The following is a 6,000-nucleotide window of genomic DNA, read 5'->3' as shown; positions in this document are numbered from 1 at the left end:
CACAAAAGCCGTTGTCGCCGCTTCGTAAATGACTGGAAGTTGAAATTTATTTGGGTGCTACATATATTCGCGCGCGCAGTATGTTGCGAGAAAGCACATTACACTATCATTGTATTATTTATACCGTTTGAAGACAGTAATGAATTCGAAACTTTTAACATCTTATGTTGACTGTTGACTGCGACTGTGTACCCGTCTAAAATGCGGAGGAATTGTTTCTAACTTTTGGCAGCGCAAGCATTGTCTCGTTGACTCTTTGGAAACTGATGCTTTTAAAACTAGTCGTTAAGGGTATCTGCGGCGTTCTTTACCGAATACCCAAAGTTTTTCTATTATTTTCAACTTATTATCAATTAAATTAAAAACAGTATTTTATCACCGCTTGTCAAGATTCAGAGACTCTTGACTTTTAATATTTAAAGATTTTCTTTAACCAAATTAAAATAATCTTAGGTTGAAGAAAAAATAAAACAAATGGAAAGAAAAGGAGAAAAGATGGATGATAAAAGAAAACTTTCAATCCTTGGCGGTCATGCGTCGCCTGCTAAAATATAACGCGCGGCGCGAACGCGCGTCAATTCTATTTGGAAACGCGACACGCAAACAAATAGAAAAGTATAAAACCTAGCCGCTGCCGAACTGTTGCTAATGCGCCGCAGAGACTTTCGGCACGAAAAACGTCGCCCGGGTAGCGCGACGCAACGCGGAAAAGTTTCGCTTACTTTCGTAACTCCCGCAAGCGTTGGATGCTCGCGTAATACACTTGGTTTCAATTTCGGCTTTCTTGCGTCTGTCGCGATTTCGCTCGTCCACGTATTCTCCATTTTCAACATGGTCGTGCACTTCTTTTTATTCTCCAACTTTTTTGTCGGCCGCGCGGTTTATTGTGAATAACATTTATGAATATTTGCGCTGCGAAGACGCGAAGCATAAAATTATAATTAACTTTAATTCTAACTTCTTCGCTGGTAGGGAGTATCGGTCGAACAACTTGTGCGAGGAGTAGTGGAATAACTCGGCTCGCCGGCGCAAATAAGCGGTAATACAATAAAGCTGTTGCGCGAAATTTTCCCGGAAACTTTGCGCGAACGCTTCAGCTAACCTCGTAGTGAGGCACAGGAATCAGCGTTGAATTAACGCTTTAATATTAAGCAAACATTAAGGAGATATTTATAATAACCACTGCCTTGCGGATAGTCTTATACCTTCAAAAAGTACCTATGCAAACGATTTATTATGTAAAAAACGTAATAACCAAATAAAAAAAACTTCTTTAGTTGCTTTTATAGTTGGGTATGTTTGAAATAGCACGTGTAATATATTATTACAATATTAGATTAAATTATAAATTATAATTTACAGCAAACAACGCATTTAAAGTGTATATTGCTCAATATTATATTCAAAATTAATATATTCGCTAATCGTAATAAATAGTATATTAAGTATCAAGTGGCTTAACGAGATTTTTGTCAGGAGATTGATTCAGAGCGAACGTAGCGTGCGTTTAATCAATCGTGTGTTTAAATGCGCAGGCGTAAGCTCCGCCGCGTGACTAAAGTACTTTAGTCACGGCCTTGACCATCCGCGTATAAATTACCGCTTTTTGTGTCTTAAACCCGTAGAAAACAAGCGCGTTAAAGGTGGAAGTAGAAAAAGGTAATAAAATTCTATTGAAAACAAATGATTTATCATTACGTTCACGCATTGCGGACATGGAGGGCGTAAGGGCGGTAACGCGTTGGCTTTCCCATCACAAAGGTGTTAAATATTTAAATGCGATTAGCGTCTGTCCGGCAGGCTGCAGCATTAAAACTGTCCGCGATGTGAGATTGATTGAACTGAACTTACCATGTGCGCTTTCGATGGCGCGGTGCGGCCGGATTTGATTGATTCGACCGTCGGAAAGGCCGGCGTGGGTTTAGTAATACCATTCATTCCTAAGTGGGCGAGCGCCCGACTGAGAGAATTTCATTTCATTTCGCGTTTTGTAATTCACGTTAGCGTTCTGATCCGCACATATGCACGGCATCGATGAACTAATGAAGCGTATTAACGAGGAATCGTTGAAATTTTCCAATCCACCTCGCCTGATTATTGCGACTTGTCTATAGAGCAATAATGGCGAACTATTTTCATTTGCCTGACCTCCATTTGCATTTTGTTTTCGTTTCAGGCAGGTACAACCAAGAGTAACAATTGTTTAACTAGCGGCTGTATAAACTTTGGTTCAAAACAACAAATAGAAACCTTGAACGTCCCTAAATTTTAAACAAGTTCGATTCTCACTAGTTTTTATTTAGTGCAAATTATTCCAGAAAAAGTGTGTTAAAACTGTATAAATCAACGATAAACTCCGATCAAGTTTATAATGCGTGCGATTTGAACTATTTCACCGTCGCTTCAGCTTTTCGGTGCGAGTAAATTTGTTTGCAATCGTGGCGCGCCTGAAAGAGTTAACCTAACAATCGATGTTAAGCTTTGTGCGTCGATCGGCCATCGAACGTCGATGTATCAACATTGTATTGTTTTATAATTTAAATTGGCGGAGATTTACCGGGCGCGCGTCCCACATGGGTAAACTGGAAAAATAGCGAGTACTTGTTTGCACAACTTAACGCAGTAAAGGGGTCCGAGCAGGCTCAATCCCTGCACAGCCCCTATCCTACGTTTTATTGCCCTGCCTCACACCTTTAACATTTCTCATTGCATTTGCGTATTGCCAATCCACCGCAGTGAATCAAGCGCTGCCACAATGCGAAATGGTGTTTGCGCTGCGTGAAAGTGTGAACCTTTTTGCGAATGAATTATTCAAAGTCCATGGACGTATGTGCCACCTGTAAATAAATTACGCCCAAAACCACAGCAGGCCAGCCCGCATGCCATTCACGATTCGATTTTCGAATTGAAAGTGACAAGGGTGTCAACTGCCAGCGCGCGCCCCAGCCCCGGCCGATGCAATTTGGTCGCTTTTTAAAATTCACTGCTTTGCATATTCACTGTTTACGTAACGCGCAGTAGACAAGATCGGAAAATTACAACAAATTCAAGTGCGTGAGCACACGCTGGGAAGGCAAACGCTATTTGATTGCAGACGGCCAGATTTATGGTCTGAATAATATCAGCTGGGTGAGAGCTACTTACTGGATGGTGGATGGCGATAGTTTCCACTTAGATTGTAAATTGCTCGCCGTTCTGCCAGGAGTTGGCGTGATGGTGGTGTGGAAGTTGGCAAAGTCGACTTACCATCTCGCACGCCACGCACAGCTCTCCGGCGCTCGAAAACGAAACCGCAAAACAACAAAATTTAGTTGTAATCCGGATTAAATCTTCATGGCTTTACGTCGCCGCCATCAGTAGCCGGCCGGAAAGACCAGCCTGTAGAAAACAACGAAGTTGCCGTGGTAACTAATTGGAAACTAATTTTGTTCTTACTATATTCATGAGCTTGAGATGATGTTAAGTTAGTCATTATTTAATTACTAGGTATTTATTAGAAATTCATGATGAACGCGCAGCGTGAATTAATTGATTGTTTAACAATTACGGTTTTCAAAATTCAGTGAAGAGGAAAATAGTTAATTCAGCTTATGTTTCGTTCTTTGCGTAAAGTATGTTCTAAATGTATTCAACGAAAGGAACATTATTTTGAAGTTTCATACACAATCAATTAAATGCAGTTTTTCTTCTTCCACCTATAAAGCGCCAATTTTGACCGTTTTGAGACACATAAAGTGGTACTTTAAATACGGACGGCTATGACCATGACTAAAATACTTTAGTCACAGGGCGGAGCTTGCGCTTGCGCATTTGCCTACGGTGCTGCATCGCTCGCTACGGTACCTCATAATCAAAAGAGCAAAAATTGATAAATTATGCATTTTGTTTTCTGTGTGTCGTTTTGTTACGTTTCTTTAATAGGATCCCGATTGTGATTTGTGTGTTTGTTTGTTTTTACAGAAAAAATATTTATTTAATAACTGCAAATCGTTGCTGTAATTAATTTGCTGAAAGTAAATTACAACTCAAACACCGCATTTCACAAATAAAAATTTTTATTCCTCAAAGGACATTCATAAAAACTTCATCATTATTTATATTTCAGTGTAATTAGTATTTCAGTCTTTACTTCGATACTGGACATTACCAGGAACTAACATAATAAATGGAATGGAATATTTAGATAATTAAACTTAAGAATGCTTTAGATTCCGTGTTTGTTCACGCAATGAATAGTACAAAAGAAGTTTTAATTAATTCTATTTTCATTGCATTTCCTTTGAAGTATCTCGTTGTAGGAAAAAAAACAAAGCATGCGTTCATGCGACGCCGGCACAACGAAATTGGAAATAATACAAGAATACAACAAACACATGTGACACATTGAGTGAAGTATTCGATCACCGGTCCAACAACACGCCGAGCTGCTCGTCCGAACGGAGTCCTTAACGCGGCAGTCCTCAACAGTCCTCGTCTTCGGTCCTCAATCCTACGCGAGTCCCTTCGCTTCCGATTCGGCATTGTATCGCGCATTGTGTTCCGTATACTTTATTTCCTTCTCGTGCATTGTGCGCACGTCATGTTACCATCAGGGCACCCGTAAATCTAGTCATTATTTGCTCAACTCCCCAGCCGAAAAACCAACCCGAACCCAAATGCAAATTCCGAGCTTGTCGTCAGATGTATCACGTTAATCATTCGAATTGAACGCGGTTCGAACGCCGGCGTGGTGGATATTTGAATGCAAGCGGCAGCAATTTCTTCATTAGGAGGTTTCCACGGTCCCCGTGGTACGTCGGCAATAATCTTATAAAGGTTCTATTCGTTTAGCGCGGAAATGCGCACGATGCACACAATATAAGTAAATTGATCGGTATCAAGGAAATGTCTCGCCCGATCGACGATCGCCCTTTCGGTCGGGTGTGATGATGTGGGGGTGTAGGGGGAGCGACGCATTCTGCGCTATGCGGCCGCACGTGGAGCGCGAAGCGATTTATAATGAATAATATCGATGGTAATAATGTCGCTTTGATATTTGTTACTGTCCGCGCGTGCCATTGTTGCGATCTCGATTTTAATTCTGTGTACATTCGCCCCAGCCGGAGGCGGCCGAGGGTGGCCGCGCACAATAGTCCTCTACCGCGCCGGCCCGTTTCACTAATGGCTCGTTTTAGAAAGCGTGTTTAATCATTTTTATCATTTTGACCATCGCATTGTGTACTGTCGCATTTGCACTTATACATATTTTCCTAATGAACACTTTTGTCGATACCAATAAAACGGAAATTTAAAATTCACCGATACATATTTGTAATCTCAAACATGTAAAAAATGTAAAAAATACTTGGTTGACACTTATATATTTTTAATTTTAAATTAAAGAAAAAATAACTTATTTCTCTACTTCCACCTTCAAAGCATCAGTTTTCTTACGGTTTATAGACACAAAAAGTGATTCAATAAGCACGGACGGCCAAAGTCGTGGCAAAAGTACTTTAGTCACGGGCTTTAGTCATGACATTTATAACCATACATTTCTAAGTAGTTTGCGAGCAAGTATTATAGATTTAAAATACAAAAGTTCAAATACAAAAAACTAAACGTAAAAAATGAGTGGAAGTAGAAAAATAGTGTAAGCATCTCGTGGCTAAACGTTGTTAAACATTGATTAAATCCTCGCTACGCTTGCACTTGATACTTAATATACTATTATATATGAACATTGTAAATTTATGCAACAATTTTAACATAATATCAGATTAGAAATAACCCTAACAATTATCTACCCGTTAAACTTCTAACAAAAATACTAAAAAGTCAACTACTAGTTCTACCTAACAATTTGAAGCAAATTTGCGTGTGAAAACGCGAAGAAGCCGCGTGCTCGACGTTCACCGGCAGAAAATTAACTTGGCGTGCTCTGATCCGAACAAAACTTTGCACCGATTATTCGCTCGCGCCCGTGGCGGTGCTGTTTTCGTTTTTCCACTGCTTATTAGG

The sequence above is a fragment of the Atheta coriaria genome, unplaced genomic scaffold, assembly GCF_025399875.1.
Source record: "Atheta coriaria isolate IRGN ID8LTWV9N9 unplaced genomic scaffold, Caltech_Dcor_3.1 hic_scaffold_1_pilon, whole genome shotgun sequence".
In the NCBI taxonomy this organism is placed as follows: domain Eukaryota; kingdom Metazoa; phylum Arthropoda; class Insecta; order Coleoptera; family Staphylinidae; genus Dalotia; species Dalotia coriaria.
This window is presented reverse-complemented; position numbering follows the sequence as displayed.